This window comes from Dipodomys spectabilis, unplaced genomic scaffold (assembly GCF_019054845.1).
Source record: "Dipodomys spectabilis isolate Male_0828 unplaced genomic scaffold, ASM1905484v1 ptg000051l, whole genome shotgun sequence".
NCBI lineage: Eukaryota > Metazoa > Chordata > Mammalia > Rodentia > Heteromyidae > Dipodomys > Dipodomys spectabilis.
The window spans coordinates 5,306,332-5,328,140 of NW_024870728.1; the positions used below are offsets into that span (position 1 = coordinate 5,306,332).

Below are 21,809 nucleotides of genomic sequence, written 5' to 3' on the forward strand. Positions count from 1 at the left end.
TGTGCACCATTTAACTTTCCATAGTGTCCTGGTGATTTGTGTCTATATTTTATGGCCATCTTTATTAACTTCCCCACTGCCAACTCTGCTGGCTGACTTTGACTCAAGCCTTTGGGGTCTCCCTTTACCCAGCCACTCCTGCCCCATTCCACGCTCAAATCATACTTGAGATACACAGCTGTCTCCTGCCCCTGGTAAGCACAGGCAGAATGGGCATAGAGCAGGAATAGTTGTACTGATTGAAGGTGAAGACAAAAATGCAGGCATGCTATTTCATAGTTATGTAAGAGACCATGGAAGTCATTATTGAAAAAGGCTTGCTGAAGTCTGCAAATACGGTGCAGACTTTGCAGCGGTGGAAGCACCTTCGTCAGTACGTTAAAAACCAACTCTTGAGGAACGATTAAAGGAAGGAAAATAGCTATCTCTTGATCTCAGGGGACCAGCAACAGAAATGCACAAAAGAGCTTCCATACCCCTGAGGAGGGAGCCCGGAGAAGATCACCAATGGATGAGGACAGGTAAGTAGTCTATACACTTGGACTAAAAAGGCTGCACCTTTTCACTTTCATGGCTCTGCCAACTCCATTCTTCTTTCCTGTCACACCAACCAAATGTCTTCCTCTCTCTTCCAACCCCTGACCAGCCCCAGGGGAAGAGCTTTCAGCACCTTCCTGTGGGTTCCCCTCATTCAGTAGGAGCTGTATCCTGCCATGGTGCTGCCATCTGTGTCGCCCTCCTTCCTCCTCTAAGGCACCCTTTACCTCTCTCTCTGATCCCCAGGGCCTGCAACAATTCTGGGCACATGGCTGTTGACCAATAGATGTATGGAATTAACAGCCCCTCACTATGACTTCCCAGAGGATTGCCCTAGGGGGCCTGCTGCTCTGGAGACGCTGGCTGGGCTGGGAAGGGTCGGGGGACAGGTTCAGTGGCTTTCTCAAGAGGGAATGCAATATTTGATTCTTGCTAATTCTCCAAGATAGAAGATGCCTCAGGCATGATTACCTTGATACACAATGGTTAGAATCAAAATTAAAAGATGCTAAAGAACGTGGTGGGAAATTGAGTCTTCTCAGTCCAGATTGTAATTTTATTTTATTATTTATTTATTTATTTATTGTTGGTTGTGGGTTTGAATTCTGGGCCTGGGTGCTGTCCCTCAGCTCTTCAGCTCAAGGCTAGCGCTCTACCACTTGAACCACAGTGCCACTCCTGGTTTTCTGGTGGCTTATTGGAGATAAGAGTCTCATGGGCTTTCCTGCCCAGGCTGGCTTTTAACTGTGATCCTCAGATCTCAGCCTCCTGAGTAGCTAGGGTGACAGGCGTGAGCCACCGGCGCCAGCCAGATTATAATTTTAGTTGCATGTTCTGCGGAGTCTTTGTAGCCCTTCCTAACTAATGCAACCCCACTGATCAGAGCAGGCCTGTCCTGGACAGGACTCCTGTGTAAAGCTCCTACTGCGTAACGCTCTACTTCAGCGTTTATAGTGAATTACATGTCAATTTGTTAAGTTAGATTAAAGATGACACTCAACATTTGATAGGCTTATAGGCTTTCACAATGAACATGTTAATGAATACTATAAGATTAAGACTCATTTTCTATGGTTTTTGCCATATGTATCTGGGAAGTAACTCCTCTTGGAATGGTGGATGCTTTGAAATGACAAATGTACATGTTAAATCAATGCTAGTTTATTACTTGAAGTTCTTTTATGTGACCCAATCCAAATCCTGCTTTGTCTTTCAGCATTACTCTGTTAACAAGGCTAATTTAATTGCACAAGAGTGCAGGCAAGTGCTTCACACCCTGTTCCAGATGGGCAGGGAACCCCATCAGAAAGAGCTGTGGGCAGAAGCAAAAGCGGCTCAACGTGGCACGCTGACGCCAGGCCACAGGGCACAAGGCCCTGGAAGCTGGAGGAGTCATGGGCTCCCTAAGGGAATCGGTGTCCACGTGGTGTTTCCAAGGCTCAGAGGGCACCGAGAGTCCTTTGGGAGGAATACTGCTTCCAGGAAGGGAGCGGGAGGGGGACTGTTGGAGGGGGTAGGCGGGGAAGGCTCCTCTGGGCCAGCTCTCAGAATGAGCAGCTGGTACACACACTGTTGGCCCCACTTGCGGGGCCCTGGAAGAGAACCAGGGCTCAGACAACAGAAGAAATGCCACATGCTGTAGTAGAAAACTCATGGCAAGAGGGGAGACAAGGCACACTTCCATTTACAGAGCTACTTCAGGGTGCCCCGCTGCCCTTCACTTTCACTCTGAATCTATTCACCTCAAGTTTATGGATGAAGCAAGTAAGGCACAGGGTTAGGCACACATCTGAGGTCACGTGACCAGCAAAAAGGGAAGGAAAACTTGTACACTGGTTTTTCTGACTTCTTCTATTTCTCCAATTTCCATTGCTTCTAGAACACCAAACATGGTAAACATGATGTCTACTCACCATTCCCTATCTTCTTACCAAAACTCAGTCTATCTTTTTTTTTCATGGATATGTGGGAGCTCACTGATACTTGAAAATAGTGTCAGCCCTCAACTCTATGGGCCTCTGCTATAATCAAAGGAGTGGCTCAAAGTCCAGAATGGCTACAAGACGGGCTCAGCTCTCTAACAGCATCAAAGTACCATTAGCTCTCGCTACCACCACTACCACAGCCAGGTCTGAGTAATCATACCTGATGGTCTGAGCATTTAAAATCCTTCAAACTATATTTCTGATAATAGCAGAGATACCTTTCTGCTAAGTAACTACTGGATTGTTCACTGCTCTAAACGCTACACTGTTCTGAATGCTAGAATTTTATATATATATATTTTTTTATTGTAAAGATAATGTACAGAGGGGTTACAGTTACATGAGAAAGGTAATGAGTGCATTTCCTATCCAGCATTGTTACCCCCTCCTTTGATCTTTCCCTACCATCCCTTTTCTCCCCACCTCCACAACTCCTCCTCTCTCCCCCACCAAGTTGTAAAGTTAATTTTCAACATAATGACTTGTACATCTCATTGTTACAATGGGTCATCCTCTATCCTTATTTCAGCATTTTGTCGTTTCCCTTCCCCTCCCCCAAATAGAAAATGTATGTAACAAGCTGCAGGGCACCAGAATCAAATACTAGTGAAAACAGGGGTGATACCAGGGGGGAAGAACATACAAAAGAAGCAAAAAAATTAGCACATTGTAAGTACATTAAAAACAGCAGCAAGAAAGATTAAACCTTTTATGTCCACTTTTTGGGGTTTATTTTGCTTAGCATCATCTTATATGGTTATATGTACATCGCTTTTGGCCTTTTCTGCTTGTCCTAGACATACACTAGTTATTGCAGATAAGGGAAATTATGGGACCTTTGGGTCTGGCTTACTTCACTTAATATAATTTTTCCAAGTCTTTCCATTTCCTAACAAATGGGGCAATGTCATTCTTTCTGATGGAGGCATAGAATTCCACATGTATCTCACATTTTCTTGATCCATTCATCTACTAAGGGGCATCTAGGTTAGTTCCATATCTTAGCTATCGTGAATAATGCTGTGATAAACATAGTTGTGCAGGTAGGTTTAGTATGGCCTTGTTTGTGATCATTTGGGTACATGCCCAAAAGTGGGATTGCTGGGTCATTGGGGAGTTCTACATGGAGTTGAGTACCCTCCATACTGCTTTCCAAAGTGGTTGAACAAGTTTACACTTCCACTAGCAATGTAGTAAGGTTCCCTTCTGTCCACATCCCCTCCAGCATCTGTTCTTATTAGAGTTCTTGATTATAGACATTCTAACTGGGGTGAGGTGGTATCTGAATGTTGTTTTGATTTGCATTTCTTTTATGACTAGAGAGGTTGAGCATTTCTTCATGTGTCTATTGGCTATTCTTCTTTCCTCTTCAGAGAAGTTTCTCTGTAAGTCTTTAGCCCACTTATTTATTGGGCAGTTGTTTCTTTGAAGATTTGTTGTTGGGGGATTTAATTTTTTGAGTTCCAGGTATATTTTAGATATGAGACCCTTATCGGTTGGATGGCTAGTGAAGATCTTCTCCCAATCCGTGGACTTTCTGTTGATCTTGCTAGCTATGTTTGCCATGTAGAAGCTCTGCAGTTCAATGAAGTCCCATTTGTCCAGCCTTTCTTTAATTTGTTGTGTTTCTGGGTCTTTATTAAGAAAATTCCGGCTTGTGCTAAGGAGCCCTAGAGTTTCCTCTATTACTTCCTGTATGAATGCTAGAATTTTTTTAATCAAAGTTTTAAGTATAAAGTGACTTTTGATATTTCAAGGACAATGACAAAGCTGGTGGACTGGCCCACCATCTTCTGTGTTGGCACTGAGGGCCAGGGCCACATTGGAGACGTGTCCCTTGGCTTGTCCACTCAGTTTCAGGTAAGCTCAGGTGACTTTCCAAATCCCTGCCTTTGTATTTGCTTTTTAAACTGTTTGTATCTGTTCTACTTGTGTCACAACATCTATTACTATTCTCTATAAGCTCCAGGATCCCCAAATGGTCCTGCATGCATGTCTCACATTTATGATGCGCACCTGAATTCATGAGGGCCTGCATCTGCCTCGGATGGGAAGGAGGAGGAAGATATGTCCTGAATAGTACAATGGGACAAGTGTTGGTAGGAAATCAGGAGATGGCTTCCTAAATCTGCCTGGCACTAGCCGAGACCCCATGGATAAAAGCCATTATTTGGGCAGGCTCTGGTTGGTTTCTGTGTGAGGGGAGGCTGCTGAACAAGGGGGCTGAACAGTCTCTTTCAGAACTCTGGAGTTTGGGGTGGAATTCCTTTGCTCATTAGCTACACACCTTTAAGCAGTTGGGTTACCCTGTCTTGGTCTTAGTTTCCTTCTCTATGAAATGGGACTAGTGAGAGGGCCATCTGTGTTGGGTTGTTGAGAGGATTACAAGAAACAGTGCGTAAGAAATGCTTAGCAAGATGCAGTAAATGTAAATGCCCACTGAGCAGTGGAAACTGTGATTGTACATTTTTACCATTATCAAGAACCATGTGTTAAGCAACTATTTGGTCATAAGGAACTAAATCTGTACAAGATATACACAAAATGTAATGGCAAAATTAATGACTTCTTAAAAGACAGAATCCAATTATGCATTCAGGCCATTTTGGCAGTACTTTATACAAAATGTGGAATCACTAGTTACTAAATATGTGCCTTAAGAAATCAATATCATAAAGGCAATTAATAGTGTTCAATAAGCTTTCTCTGGAAAAGCTGGAAAGCCTTGCCACTCCCTGCCAAGTCCCTCCTCCCTCACCCACACTTTTTTCCATTTAGTTAAATTGTGCACTGAACATTTACAGGCCTAGGTGAAATGACCCTGCTGTAACACACCTGGCATGGAATATTAGTATTTATGAGAACTTGCCTCTGTGTTCTTGTAAATGGGGGTCAGCCCTCAATTTTATCCAAAGAAACAATGAGCATGCTTCAAAGGACTTCAAGAACACTGCCTAGTTTACAATAATTTAGCTCAATTATAGCACCAGTAGTGAGATCATAAGATTTATTGATTTGTGGTTCTTGATGAGAAAATTTTCAGTTTTCCACCTTTATGTATAATGCAGTAACCTTGGCATTTTACTGCTATAGGAAGGAAAGTAATTTTCTCCAGATAAGAATTGCTACAAAGAGTACCCTAAGTTGATGGCCATTTTCTCTACGGTTGGCTATCCATGTAAATAGAGATGCTTAATTTGCTGGTATTCATAGATCTGCCTATGGATCTGATGAATGCTCTATGCTATTCAGTGAAATTATACTAAAGGGAAGTTGCAAGATGGAGTGATATATTTCCTTTAAGTTAGGGAGTGAAAGAGAAAACCACTATTAAAAAAAAAACCAGGAAAGTGCTAAATAAATCATCAGCATTTTCTGGGATTTCTATTGTCAAATGAGGCCAGCAGCATGGGACCCATACTCTCTCAAGAATGGTACATTATTAGAATTCTATGAATTGAAAAGTATGCTGAAATGCTGGTTGCTAAGTCCTTTATTGCGAAAGACCTAAAAGGTCTAGGAGAAACCCCAGGTCTAACAATTTAGAGACATTCTTTAAAAAGCAGGAGGGGCACTCAAGGAGAGTGAGGCCACATGAATTTTTGAGTCAGTGGCTATAATATGATCTTTCTCTCTTGAAAATGCAAGCTTTGTTATGACTTGTAAGAAAGGTAACATACCGTCAGGCACTGGTCGCTCATACCTGTAATCCTAGCTACTTAGGAGGCTGAGATCTGAGGACCTGGGTTCAAAGCCAGCCGGGGCAGGAGAGTCCATGAGACTCTAATCTCCAATAAACCACCAAGAAACTGGAAGTGGCGCTGTGGCTCAAGTGGTAGAGTGTTAGCCTTGAGCTGAAGAGCTAAGGGACAGCACTCAGGCCCAGAGTTCAAGTCCCATGACTGACCAAAAAAAAGAAAAGAAAAGAAAAGAAAGGTAACATGCTGATGAGAGAACACTTTCATGTTTGATCAAGTCAGTTTTTACTCTGCCTCCTGTACTTTTCCCTCCATGCCTTAAAATCACCAGGGTATTCACAGGATCTACAGAATAACCTACAGTATAGAGCCACTACGCCCAGGCTAGTTTTCCACATGATAGACAACATATGGCCTGACCTCTGTTGGACAATTGCTACTTGCTCACCTTGCTTGCCACCACTCTTCTTTTGGGAGTATATTACTTCATTAATTTCCATGAACTGAACATGTGGGTCCACTATACAGGGAAAAATACAAAATATTCCTAGCACTCATAAGCTCCTACACCCTCTTGTAAAAAAAAAATCTTTATTGTAAAGGGGATGAACAGAGGGTTACAGTTCCATAAGGCAGTGAGCACATTTCTTGTCAAACTTGTTATCCCCTCCCTCATTTTTCTCCTACTTTCCCTCCCCCGATCCCCTCCCCCCAGGCTACACACTTCATTTCCAACATATTGTCTTGTGAGTATTGCTGTTGCATTGGTTCACCCTTTGTTTCTGTCTCACCATTTTGTTGTTCCCCTTCCCTTCCCTAATTCAGATAAATGTATATACAAAATACCCAGGGTACCAAAATCAAACACAGTGACAACAGGAGATAAACCATAGGAAAAAAACACAAAGGAAAAAATATATCACATTAAAAACAAAAAACAACAACAAAGAAAAACCTCTTGTGTCCATATCTTGGAGATCATTTCATTTAGCATCATCTTATATGGTCACATTGAGTACATTTCTTTTTTAATTAATAAGTTTTTTTATTGTGAAAATACCAGAGGGGTTACAATTACATGAGCAAGGGAATGAGTACATTTCTTATCAAGCATTGTTGCCTCCTCCTTTGTTTCCCCTTCCCATCCCTGTCCTCTCCCATCCCTGCCCCCAAGTTGTAAAGTTCGTTTTTCAATATAACGTCTTGTACGTCTCATTGTTGCAATAGGTCCACCTGTAACCCTATTTCTAACATATTTATCAGATGATTGTTTTGTTGCTTTGTATGTCCCTCCCCCATGGTATAACCCATTTTCAGAGTACATTTCTTTGAAACACTGTTACCCCTCTCTCATTTCCTCCTCATACCTTCTTTCTATCACTACCCTAAAGTCTGCACTCTACTGACTTTTTTTTGTTGTTGTTGTTTTTTGGTTAGTCGTGGGACCTGAACTCTGGGCCTGGGCGCTGTCCCTCAACTCTTCAGCTCAAGGCTAGCACTCTACCACTTGAGCCACAGCACCACTTCTGGCTTTTTCTGCTTATGTGGTGCTGAGGAATCCAACCCAGGGCCTCATGCATGCAAAGCAAGCACTCTATCACTGAGCCACCTTCCCAGCCCTCTACTGACTTTTAACAGCACGTACCTCTGCTTTTCCTTCTGTGTCCATAAATGGATTCATAAAACTCAATCTGAGCTGAGCTGTTTCCTTATATTTCTCATTTTATGTTGGTGAGATTCTTACATATATATGTAATATACTCAGAGCCTGGGTGCTGTCCCGGAACTTCTTTTTGCTCAAGGATAGTGCTCTACCACTTAAGCCAGAGTTCCTCCACTTCTGCTTCTCTCTGGCATGCAGTTTATTGGAGATAATAGTCTCCTGTCTTTCCTGTATAGGCTGGCTTTGAAACACAATCCTGAGATTTCAGCTTCCTGAGTATCTAGGATTATAAGCACGAGCCACAGGTACCTGGCTCTCATTCATATTTTTATATGTGGTTTTTAAAAATTCTTTTTACACCTCCAGTTAGAATTTCCTTGTTAGTATTTTTTTACAAATGAGGAACTGAGGCTTAACGTTTTTAACTATTTATGCTAAAGTAAACTGAACTCAAAAACAACAATGAAACATTAGATCCGTCCAAGACCTGTTGGGTCCAGACTGCGGCTTGCCATCAACTATGTCCTTCATCCTCAAAGAATGTCTGTGTTTGAAGTCTTGTCTTCCTGTCCTTTGACAGTCCCATCGGGCCTGTCCTATCAAGCCATTCTGCTCTAACCTTGGCAGCTGGGCAGAGAACCACTCACTCTGCTGTCCTCTTCTGGCAATGTCCTCCCACTCATTTGGTCTCACTCAGTGCCCTTCCTGCTATTAAGACTGAAAATTGTTTTAAATAAATGCTAATGTGGAACAATTTTAGAGCTACAAGAAAAGCTGTAAAAGTAATAGATGATTCAATTCCCTTAATACCACTATTTTATCATGGTATATCTCAAAACTAAAAAGCTAACACTGGCATATAACTAAGAATTAAACTCCAGACTACTTAAGATTGTAATGATTTTCCCACTCATTTCCTGTTTCTGTTCTACAATAAAATCTAGGAGACAACAGTATATTTTTTTACTGATCATGTCTCCTTAGTCTTATTTGGTTTGTGGTCATTTCTATCTTCCCTAGTCTACCATGACCTTGGCAGCGTTGAGTTGTATGGGGAGAGATCTGCTGGAGAATGCCCCTCACGTAGTTTGTCTGATGTCTGTCCACAGTATTAGAAGATTATGGGTCTGGATGAGGAACCACATGGAGGGGAAGGGTCCTCATCACACATCAGGGGTATATGCTATCAGCAAGACTATTGGTCTTGTTAACCCCAAGTGCTTAGTTAAGTCCTATTTTTTATCAAGTTTCTCCACTTTAAATTGTTGCTGAATGAATCCCGAGGGAATAACCCTTTGCTCTCCGCCACTAAGAGTCACAAGGATACATTGGGGGGGGGGGGGGGCGGTGTCTCAGGCTGGCTTTGTTGCCAGTCACTCCAGCTTGGGGATGATGCACAGGGTATGCCTGAGCTGGACTCCAGTTCCCTCACTGCAGGTGAAGTGCTTCTCTATGGGGTCTGAGTGTGTGAAGCGCCAGGGGGTTAAGAAACAGTTCCCAATTTTGCCGGGCTTGCCGGCAGCCTAGGCACCCTGAGCTTACTGAGCTCCCAGGTGACTCTAGTGCTTTTGATGTGATTCACTGTATCTTTCATTCCAATGTTTGCATTGGCCAGCAGGTGGAACCAGAGGCTTATGACACTGGCTCTGCTGAAGAAAACTAGGACAGATTCCAGTCAACAAAGCATTCCGCATCGTAAGCAGAATTAGGGTTATTTTGAAACAGATGGGCTCTAGAGAAGCTGCTGCACTGAATATGATGGAGTTGTTTATTGTCTGGATGGTCTGAAACCCAGAGATTATTTGCCAGCATCTAGCAGTTTCCATGTCAGCTCAGAATTCTTCCTTAGCAGAGGGCATTGACAGGCACTGGGAGATAAGGGTAGGGACAAGGGTATTTTAACAAGTTCTAAGTGCAGAATTAACTCTTGCTATTGTGCATATTGTCTTGTGTTATTGACTGCTTTGATCTGAGTACCCTTATTGCTTTAACTCTAAGTCAGAAAAGGCAAGAAAAGTCGATGGACCAATTCTGGATGTATGGTACTAAAGCAATTTATTTCAATCTAATCAAAGTGGATAAATTTACTGATTCATATTTTCATTCAAAACTCTACTTAGACTTGTCCCCAATCCTCATTTCTTCTGTTTCCTCTCCTTATGCTATCCTAGGAGAACACTGGAAGGAATGTAGGGGAGAGGGAGGGAGGAAAGCAGGAAAGGAGGAAGCAGGAAAGAAGGTAGGAAGGCAGGGAGACAGGCAGGCAGACAGGCAGGCAGGCAAGAAGGAAGGAAGGAAGGAAGGAAGGAGGACAAGGGTAGTTCATCTGGCTTTCATTCCAACTATGCCCGACACGTTGATCCCATGTGCAGACGGGGCCCCATATCCACATTAGTCATAATGCTCCAGGTGATAAGTGTTGCAGGTGTGGCCTTTGGAAGGCGTCTCCTCTGCCTGCCTCAGTGTGATGATGATCAGTAGAGACTCTAGAACTTACCAAACATGGGTTTGGTAAGAGGCACATTCTAAAGTTTTAACTTGGGAGATTCCAGATCAATGTCAGTGGTGGGGCCCAGGAACCTGCCAGTAGCCCACATACTTTGGCCACTGGTGGGTTATGTTAGTCTTTGGCCATCTGCACCCCTATGGAATCTGACTTGATACAAGGTTTTGGATCACACCCCGTAAGAACCAGAGACACTGTAGTTTCGCAGGTTGTGCCTTACTCAATCTTGGATTAAAATACTTTCAAGGACACTAATGGACTAAGTTTTCCTTAATATAACACCTGTTATAAAACTTCCCTGGACGGCACTAGACCAGCATCACTCACCCAGTCCCTGGAATGAAGCAGCCTGACATATGATGGGGGCATCAATAGCGTTTGGCGAATGACAGAAAAATCTAACGTGCCATCAGGGCAAAGCAGAGAGGGAGCAGGAGCAACTGGTCAGGTGGGTCAATAGGGCTATGACCCCCAAGGGAACATACATGGTGGGAGGTGGGGAATCTCCAGTCCTAGTTTCTAGACTCTTCCACCACACAGCTGAATTCTGGAACACAAATGGGTGAGGAGCTGGTGAGGAGAGATTACAAACTTGCAGGCTTTTGGGAACACAATTCAGTCTCTTTGCTTCCTCTGAGATTCATCAAATGTGTCTGAGTTCTGGGGTTTTGCACACACTGTAGAACAGGCTGAGATGGAGATGCATTTATATCCACCTCCACTGGAGGCTCTCTAAGGCATTAAAAACTCAAATCATCTCCACTTTTCAGATAGCGTATGTTTGATGAGTATATAACTACCCACCCTAGAGATCTTGGCATCCATGCCCTCACAGGAAAGCTTCTTTGAGATTTTTAGTTGCTAAGGAGAGCCAGGCTGTGCAGAGCCCTCATCAAGATCGAAGGCACATAGGCATCTCTGGTGCCTATGTACAACAGAAGTCATGAAGAGCGGAGGCTCCCAATCAGCAGGCTGGAGGATGAGGGGCATTTGGGGAGGATGACCCAACCCAGCCCCATCACGATCAAGTCTCTAGAGTTTTATGGCGAGATAGGTGCTGTCAAGTCTCCACCCCCCAAGAAAAGGAAAAGAGAGAGACAGGCCTAGAGGAAACTGCTCCAATATCCTTTCCAGGTGCAGACTCCCTTTCTCAGGCTGAAGGCCAGACTGAGGAAGAACAGGCTATCACTTCCACTGGATCATCCTTATCTCCTTCCTCCCTCCTCGGGTAGTTCCTTTCCAAAGAGTAGAGAAGCAGCTTTCCATTATGTGCAATAGGTCCCTGATAAAGGCCACAAAGATCTTCTTTTAGATTTTGAAAAGAAGGAAAGGGAAAGACTTGGGGGAAAAAAAATCACACTAAGTGAAGTAAGCCAGACCCAAAGAAAAATAAGCTCTGGCTGGGTACTTCTGGGGCCGCTGGAGGCCAGAATGGGTCTGGGTCTCCAACTTCAGCGAAACTCAAAAGCTGCAGTGCTGCTTCATGAGCCAATTTCCTGGCTTGAGCCAGCAGCCCCAGGCCGTGAGGGCATGAATGCCAAGATCTCTAGGGTGGGTAGTTATATACTCATCAAACATACGCTATCTGAAAAGTGGAGATGATTTGAGTTTTTAATGCCTTAGAGAGCCTCCAGTGGAGGTGGATATAAATGCATCTCCATCTCAGCCTGTTCTACAGTGTGTGCAAAACCCCAGAACTCAGACACATTTGATGAATCTCAGAGGAAGCAAAGAGACTGAATTGTGTTCCCAAAAGCCTGCAAGTTTGTAATCTCTCCTCACCAGCTCCTCACCCATTTGTGTGTCCTCCCCAGAGTGAGATTTTCCTGCCATCAATTCAAGGAAATAATGATTCTGGAAATCACATGAGCTGTTTTCTTGTGCTAGAGATGCTGTGGCCATCGTAATGTCGGTGCCCAGAGGAGGTGTCTAGCATCATTGTCTGAAGAAGTTAAGGCGTTGATGTTTTCCTGTTCTCCTTTCTAGCCTGCTTTCTCCTTTACTGTGCTGTTAACCCAAAGCTGCTCCCATTCAGAAACTGGCGCTGATTTATGAAGTCCAAAGCTCTCTTTTTTATGAAGTTCAAAGCTAGGAATGTTTACAAATGATATGATTCAAAGATGTAACTTCTCAGGGTCACTTTATCTCTGCCCATTCTTCTTCAGCAAGTTATTTTCTTTCAGAGAAGAGAGTAGTGGTATCATTAGTAAACAAGCCACAAGCCTAAAAGTGACAAAAATTTTCATTCATGAAAGATCAGGGCCTTTGATTATCACTGATGTCCTTTGAGTGTGTAACTGGAGAAGAACTTGGATCCACACCTCATTCATTGACAGAATTGAAGATGATTGTGTTTTTATTTGTTATTTTTTGTGTGGGTCCTGGGGCTTGATCTCAGAGCCTGGGCACTGTTGTGAGCTTCTTTGGCGCAAAGCTAATGTTCCAGCACTTGAGCCATAATTCTACTTCTGGCAACATTGGAGATGAGACTTCTCATTGACTCTCCTGGCCAGGCTGGCTTTGAACTGAGATCCTCAGATCTCAGCCTCTGGAAAATGGTTTTTGCTTTTGTTTTGTTTGTTTTTGGTGTTGTTTATTTTTTGTGCCAGTCCTGGGGCTTGAACTCAGGGCCTGGCTCTGCCCCAGAGCTTTTGTACTAAGGGCTAGTGCTTCACGGCTTTGAGCCACAGCACCATTTCCTGAAGTTGACTGTATTTTTATCAAAGCATTTCTCTAAGCAGAGCCTGAGTCAGTAAATATGAAGATTGCATCTTGAGATCATGCCTTTGCCTGTTTGTCTTCCTAGCTCCCTATTCCTGAGAGTTCCTTTCTGCTTCCCCCAGAAGCTGCAACCAAGAAGGGCTGCCTCTGAGATGACATGAGAGTTTTGTAGATGTAACAATTGGAGTAAATAATTAGGATTCTAACCTCTCTATACCTGTGCCGCCACCAGAGTTCTAATTAAAGTCTTCGCTTCAGTTTGGAATTGGCCAGGCCTTTGTTCAGTCCTGAACCAGAAGAGAGGAAATCAGTTAAGGAGCAAGAGAAGATGAACAGTCTTCCAGAAGCACCTTTGAGTATGTGTAGCCTGACCTCAAAGGGAAGCCACTGTTCTTTAACCCTTTTGGGTTCTGGGCTATAGGATCAAGACTGACAAAGCCTTGTGGGAGGCTGGTGACCTCATTTGCCTGAGGCTCTGTGGAGCACATAAAGTGAGGCAGAAGGAGGCATATCACTGTAGACCACGGAGCTGAGGGCCCTTGGTCAGTGCCACATTCCCCTGAACTCACTTTCAGCATCTGGAAGATGTGTGAGGATGACCTCTCTGGTCCAGCCAGCTCTGAATCTTCCTTGTGCCTCTGAATATTGGCTCTATTGCTCAAGTCGCATGGATGCAAATACATGCACTCAATTCAATCATAGGCTTGAAATGGGCTTCTCAAGAGAAGAAACTGCCTTACTCATCTCTGTGGCCAGGTACAACTGATGCCCACACTGCCTCTTAGGTCCTCTATCTGTCCAGTTGTCTGCATACCCCTGTCATTCCAGAATATGGAGAGACCCAACTCCTACAGCACTGGACGAGGTAAACAAGGGGCCTCATGGATGATACCCCAAGCCCTAAGCAAGACTTTTGCTCCCAGCAGCATCACGGGAGCACATCCCAGTACAGTGCCACAATACAGAGAATCTGCTGCAAAGTGTGGAGACTTGTGAGCCTCCCCTCCCTGGGACCTTTGTTCTTCCTGCCCCACCCATCCTGAGTAGGACACTCACTGCCACTCACTGATGGGATCCATTGAGTTGAGTGCTCTTCCTCTTACCTAAAACGCCTCTGGAAGAGGAGAGAAACCATGTCACTTCACATGTCTGGCTGTTGTCTCACTGGAGAGGGCAGGAGGAGCGGGGGTTAGGACCTCACTGGCACCTACGTGTCATTTCTAAATACTGCGGGCGGAAGCATCACATGAGGCCTGGTGTAAGTGTCTGGAGTCTGGACTCCAGGCTGGGGCATGAAGGCAGACGTACAACTATAATCAACTGTGATTCTCTTCTGGGATCCCAGAAGGTGATGTTTCCTACATAAAACCTGAGGCCCTCTCACTTAGCGTAATCGTAGGTCTGGGCACAATGGCTTAGTCCTATAATCCCAGCTACATGCGAGGCAGATCTGGGAGGACTATGGTTTAGGGGCCAGCGTAGGTATCAAAAGTACAATGATGTATATCTTTTATACCTGGCCACACCAGGAAGCACAGGTAGGAGTATCACAGCCCAGGCTGGCCCTACCTGGAAAATAACCAATAATCAAAAGGACTGAAGACCTGGATCAAGTGGTAAACACGTCCCAACAAACAGGAGGCCCTGAGTTCAGTCCTTGGTATCACCATAAAAAGAGAGAAAATAGAAGATACCTCATATAGAACCAGGCATGGTGATTCATATCTATAATACCAGTTACTAATGAAGTAGAGATCAAGAGGATGGTGGTGTCCAGGCCAGGCTAGGCAAAGAGTTAGCAAAACCCATCTCAAACAAAAGACTAAGTGTGGTAATCACACATATATAATCCCAACTACTAGGTCATGTAAAGAAGAGAAGGCCAAGTCTTTTCATTTCCTAACAAATGGAGCAATGTCATTCTTTCTGATGGAGGCATAGAATTCCATTGTGTATATATACCACATTTTCTTGATCCATTCATCTACTGAGGGGCATCTGGGTTGTTCCATATCCTAGCTATGGTAAATGATGCTGCAATAATTAAGTAAAGTAAGCCAGGCCCAAAGAAACATAGGTCCCATGCTTTCCCTTATCTGCAATAACTAGTATATGTCTGAGACAAGCAGAAATGGTCAGATAAGTTGATGTTAAGCGAAATGAACCTCAAGTTAAGGACTCAAATGTTTTTTCTTTCTTGTGATTGTTTCTAACATATTTATAAGACATTTCTTTGTGGCTTTGTATGTCCCTCCCCCACGGTATAACCCCTATTTTCACTGTATTTGATGTTGGTATAATTTGTGGACGGGAAGGAAAAAAACAAATTGTTTAAATAGGGATACAGGTGGACCCATTGCACCAATGAGATGTACAAGATGTTATGTCAAAAATGAACTATACATCTTTGGCTCAGGGGGAGGGGTGGTGAGGGGGGTTCATGAGGGGGAGATAGGAAGGGATGGGAAGGGGAAACAAAGGAGGAGGAAACAATGCTTGATAAGAAATGTACTCATTACCTTGCCCATGTAATTGTAACCCCTCTGTATGGAAGTTTCACAATAAAAAAAAATTTAAAAAAAAAAAAAAAAGACAAGAAGGCCAAGGTCAGTGCATGGCAAAAAAAACTTGAGACCCTATCTGAAAAACAACTAATGTGAATAAAACAGGTGTTGGAGGTGTGGCTCAAAGGTAGACCACCTGCCTAGCAAGCTCAAATCCCTACATTTAAACCACTACTACCAAAAGAAAGAATGAATGAATGAATGGTCACCATCTTTTCCTAAACAATGGTGGAGTATACTGTCAGGCTGGGTCTGACTCTCCACCACCAAGACCCCTGACTTCATGGGAAAAGGGCACTTGGAAATCTTGCAGTCCTCTCCCTTGGAGTATAAAATGAGGAAACGGAGGCCCAGTAGTCAAGGACAGCACTGGACCTTGTGTCTTTGGTGTCCCAGTTTACACGCTTTACCCACCTTCAACTTATTCCCAGTTCTTCTGAGTTTGCATTTACTGTAACCTTGCCTAAATGACTGCCACCACCCCTTTCTCCATACACATTAATATGAAGTAAATCTGAGTGGCCTTTCACTCATGGCTACCTGCTGTGTGTCCAAAATAGCACACTGGAATTCATGAGACTGTTATGTCCTCAGATGTTTATGAGCCAAAAGTATTTTTTTTAAATCGTAAAATAAGTTGAATGTTGGTATTTTGTGTTGGAAAGTCAAGCCAAGTTCACAGTGGAGCAATTACAGTACGATGCATCATGTATAATTTGTAAACTGTCCCAGGAACATTGTTGAGCCAGGCAACAGGGTCTTTGGCCCTATAGCACAGTTAGCAGATCAAACACTGCCCGCTTCCCCAGGGATCAGCACCATAGCTGCCACCCAGGATAAATAAAGTAGGGGAAAGTTCTGATAAAACAGCACCCCCTCCAAATTATATGAAGAGTAGCCCCTACATCAGCCTGCAGACATGTGAGAAGCCTTTACTGCTAATTGAAGAAACCCTTTGAGGTTTAACAGCTCATAAATTTGCACTGGGACCACCTCATTGTTCTCAGGTTGTAAGTCTTGTCTTTGAAATTGAACAGTTGTACTTTTATATTCCATTCCTCCAATCCTACCACGAAGGCTTTGCATTTTAGCATAAATTTGAACAATGTGGTTTTGAAAGAGCTCACCACATCAAAGAGAGGCTGTTTGGGCATGTTTTATAAATTCTTCCTCTATGGTATTTAAAGCTATAAATGACTCAAATGAGTCATAGATGTGTGTTCCATTTAGAGCACCCATGTTGGTGCTGTCCTCGCTGGGACTTTCGTGTCTTTATTTTTTTTTTATACCCTAAGAGAATTATGTAGAAACAGGTCTCGCCCTTTTGCTAAGTCAGATGCCCTTCATCTGCTGTCTTCAGATCCATCGCAACAGTTTTGGTGACACTTGCAGACTTGGTCTCAATAGCAATGCATCCTGCATCTCTTTGTGGTCATTTTTTCTTTTCTTTCCCTCTTTTTAAAATGTTGATAGTCTATGCATTACAGTCTCTTCTCTCTCTGTGTGCCAAGTACAGCCATTCTCACATCCTTGTAACTTCCTAGTCTTCCAAGTGAGGAAAGGTTGGATAGCAAGAGAAGACATGTGGCTACAGGTGCAAAAGCATCATGGGGAGCCTAAGAAACACTGTACCGAGGGCTGACCCAGGGCACTGGGGAGAAAGACCGGGAAACTGCTCATCTTCCTTCAGCCTCACTCTCTCCATCTGTAGAATGAGCGCTGTAGTACAATCTCTGTCTCCTTCCATTCCTGGATTCACCTCACAAACCCTCCCTGTGTCTCCCCAGACAGAGAGCTCAATCTAATGAGGAGACACATTACTGAGACAATTGCATCCACATTTGTGGATATCTTATAAAAGATGCTATGATTCAGTCCCTGGGCTGCCTCTTGACTTGTAACACATGTGCCATCAGCATGCATGCAAATGTGCATATATCAACACACATAAACACATCTTCTAGTGGGACACAAGGTGGGGTGGTGGTGGTTGTGAGTTAATCCAACTGAAAGAATACACCCAAACTAGTTATTAGACTTCTGATTCAATGCCATACATCAGGTACAGAATCAAACATGTTTTTTCAACAACTGTCATACTTCTAGAGTAGTCTACCACATCATGCAAACAGGCTCACCAGCCATCACAATTCTAGGTTAACTCTGACCTACATAGGATTTCCTCAGCTCTGAGGAGCAAACAGCAAGTCATCTTGTGTTTCTCCATATAGCCTCTCACGCCATTTATCCCACGGAGCTTATCCACTGAGAGGGGTAGAAAGTTGGGCCATCCTTGCTTTGCATGTTATCTAATAACCCTCAGATGTCATGGATGCCTTACTTCCAACAAGTGTGCCGTTCTTTCTCCTATTTTCAACCTCCCTCAACTCCTGTGCCTTTTCCCTCCCTCCCTCCCTCCCTCCTTCCTCTCTCTCTCTCTCTCTCATCCATATCATGAGACTCTAAAAGGATGTAGGGTTTCTTTCTTTCTTATTTTTAAAGCTTCTTTTAGCTACAAAAATTTTTCAATTAGCTTTAGCCCAAAGCAGACAGCATCTTCTATTTGTCCTAAAAATAAAAGTTTGAGATTGCCCAAATTCAATTTCCTTTTCTTTTGTAGGCACCTCGGGAAACACCTTAGTCCCCCCCAGCAATGGGAGTGGGTAAAGGGGAAAATGAGCTCAGCTTTGAAGACAGAGGATCATATAGGACAATACAGAAGTGCAGCCTAGGGGTGCACAGTGGCTTGGATAGTGATATGACAGGTTAAAAGTAGCCCAGGCTATAGCACGAGGCGTTGAAGAGGAGAAGCGTTATAACACCCAGAACACTAAGCCCTGTGGGGACCCAGGGACCAACATTTCCTTTGTGCCTCACCACAGGATGCATTTGGTGACGTCCAGCTTCTTTAAATAAAGCCAACCAAAGCAGGAGAAATATAGTACTGTGAAAAATGACAATCTACTAAAAATACATTGAAAAGAATTCACATATGAAATCACAGTTACAAAATAGCTCCTTAATGACTTAGGCAAAAAATGACTCAAGAACACATGGATTACATTTCTCTCAAAATACATATGGCTTTAAGAATTGTGGGGAGACTTTTTTGACAAATCGGCCTGGGGGTGGGGGGAGAGCACAGTTCCAAGAAAGAAGTCTGTCTGACTGCCCTCACATGGCTACCCCATTCTTGGTGCTGTCTTTGGTGGCAGCCAATCGGCTGCCAGAGCTATTAGCTAAGACACTTGGAACAACTTCCTTGCTGATGGGCACTAGTGTTTGCAGCATCTGGATACAGACTCACATGTAAGCTCTTTCTTGAGTTTATTACAAGCTAACTTCAGTCAAGAAAATGCTATATTTTTTTCTTAACTCAAAGTACAAATTTTATAGAAAGCCTTGATAAAAATGCATTTTTTCTGCCAGCCTTTTTTTTTCTCCTGTTGCACCAACTTTGTGCTCACACCAATCCAATTAGAGCCACCACCTATAAAAGTATCTCTGAGTTTGTCATACTCTGTTTCCTGATACGGCCTTCGTGGAGTTATTGCTCACTTCCACACTGACAAAGCTATGAATCAGTCCTCAGGCCTCATCCTACCAGGACTATTGGGGGCCGGCTGACTCAGCCTCCAAGACGTCAGATTCTTTTCGCAGCTGTGTTACCTTGTTTCACTTCTTTTTCTTCAAACCTCCTTTTTCCTGCACCCACATAATGGAGACCCCAGTGCTCAGCTGTTCAACATCAATATTCCCTTGCAGATTTCACACACACTTCTATAATTTTAAGTCATTATAGCATCCTGGTGACTTGCACATACAAATCTCTAGATGTGACACTCCTAATCTTGTATCCAGCCATCTACTCACCATTCACATGTGGACCTCTAATAAACCTCTTCATGTACAACCCGAAACCAAACTCCTGCAAACCTGTGCTATCTTCCCTCAGTCCTCTTTCACCTCCCTTTCTCTTCCAGTCATAACCTGGAACAGAAGTCATTCTGTTCTGCCTTCTAAATGTACTCAGAAGTAGAGCTCATTGTACCTCTTCCAATGCTACCACCTGAGTGGGACCCAAAGTCCTCTCTCTCCTGATTGCAAAAACAGACTCCTAACAGGTCTTCTTGCCTCTGCTCTTGCTGCCTCTATCCATTTCCCAAAGCTGCTATAACAAGTTACCACAAACTGGGTGGCTTGCAATAGCAGAAACTTATTTTCTCACATTTTTGGAAGCCAGAAGTCCAAAACTGATGTGTTCTCAGGATTAGATTTGTCTGGTGGCTTAGGCAGAATCCATTCTCTCTAGATTCTAGTGTTTCTTCACTCCCAAATGCCCTTTGACTTGGTGTCCTCTGTAAAAAATATACTGGTAAAATATATCTCTTTTAAAAACGTTTTTATTATTTTAAGTAGTTGAACAAAGAAGTAGCCATTGAACAAGGTAGTTTATGAATACAAGGCATCTTGATCAATGTTCTCTCGTTCATCATTCTTCCTCATCCAACCCCATTTCTTCCTCTTGTAGGATATACATTGAATTTTATGACTGCATTCTCTTTCTCAGTGGACTTAGGATCCACTCCAATCCAGGATGATCTCACCCTAAGATCCTTAATTACATCCACAAAGAATCTAATTCCAAATAGTTACATTCTGAGCTTCTGGGTGGGTATATTTTCTGAAGAATTCTATTCCATCCAGGATTCTGCTCCACATCTTACATCACCACAACAACCACAGGAGACTTTTTAAAGTTAAATGAGAAGTCTTGTCTGGGATGGGGAATCTAGTGAAATGGGGGTGGAAAAATACAGATGGTAAAGGTGAATGAATATAGTCAAACTACATTATGTATATGTGTGAAAATGGAATAAGAACGCTTGTCCCAGTTGGTCTGGGAAGTGGGTGGTGAGAGAGAGAGAGAGTAATGGAAGAGGGGAGGCTGATCAGTGTACATTGATTGTATGCATATAGACAGCCAAAATCAGAAGTCTGCACACAACTAACTGATGCTAATAATGTAAATAGAACAGTTAAACTAGATTATGTTACCCTTCTGGTCAAACTCCTCTAAAGGCTCCTATCTTAGCGAGAAACCCTGTCCTTAGATCAGACTAAAGGGCCTACTGTGATCTGGCTTGTACTGCTCCATCCTCACCTCTTACCATCCAGTTATAGGTAACCGTGGCTCTGACAAGTGGACATGGAGGGAAGCAGAACTGGAGACATATTTTGAGGACTTGGTACTAACTACATCCAGGAGGCAACACTGACAAGGAACAAGTTGGGAGGTGCAAAAGAAATAGAAATTTGGTTTCACACTGACTACATTTGAGATGTCCTTCAGCAGGTATATATATATATATATATATATATTTTTTTTTTTTTTTTGAGAAGTTCAGAAAGAGATCTGGGTTGACAAGATAAATATAGAAATTTTTGGCATATAAATAGTAAGTAAGGCCTAGGGAGAAGAAAGAGGATCTGGAGTTCAGCTATTAGAAGAGCCCATGTCTACAGGTAGTGGAGTGCAGTGAGCTGGCAATAGAAAATAATGCAGAGGCTGGACCCCGGGAGGAAAGCCTGGGAAACTGTGAGGTAAGTCTGGGGAAGCAGCGTGACCCTTGATGACACTGGGGTCACAGGGGAGTTAACTAGAACCATCCTGTAGAATAATAGGGTGGTGATATGACTGAGGGAATTCAGGCAAAGGTGGGCAAAGTGAGGACAATTAAGGTCTTTGGAGAAGTATGAATATAAATGGAAAGAAAAGGATGGAAACTGGGAGATAGTTGTAGGTTATAGGTTATTGGTTTCGGAATAAGTCTGTCTCTGTCTGTCTTGGCTTGAGAGAAGGATGATGAAGAGAAAGGGATAATACACAATAAAAGACTTTTCATTTTGATAAGAAAGAGATTTCTGTTCAGATGCCAGGAAGGAATGAGCTCAGTACTGGGGGAGGGGATGGTACTGGGTTTCCACAGTAGAATTCATTTTCTTAGAGCTGTTTAGGACAGGTAGAATGTTTATAACAGGCTCATTCTGCTCTGCTGGGTCATGTTCTCCACTCAGGTGCCAGATGCCAGGCCCCCAAACGTTGATGGATAGGCTCATCCAAACCTGGAGATT

General features: G+C 43.3%; 1 protein-coding gene across 1 annotated transcript in view; it reads right to left on the bottom strand.

Moving 5' to 3' along the window:
• Rhbdd1 (rhomboid domain containing 1) overlaps positions 1-21,809 on the bottom strand; it is a 139,740-nt gene that overhangs the window by 2,535 nt on the left and 115,396 nt on the right. The gene's annotated exons all lie outside the window — the stretch shown is intronic.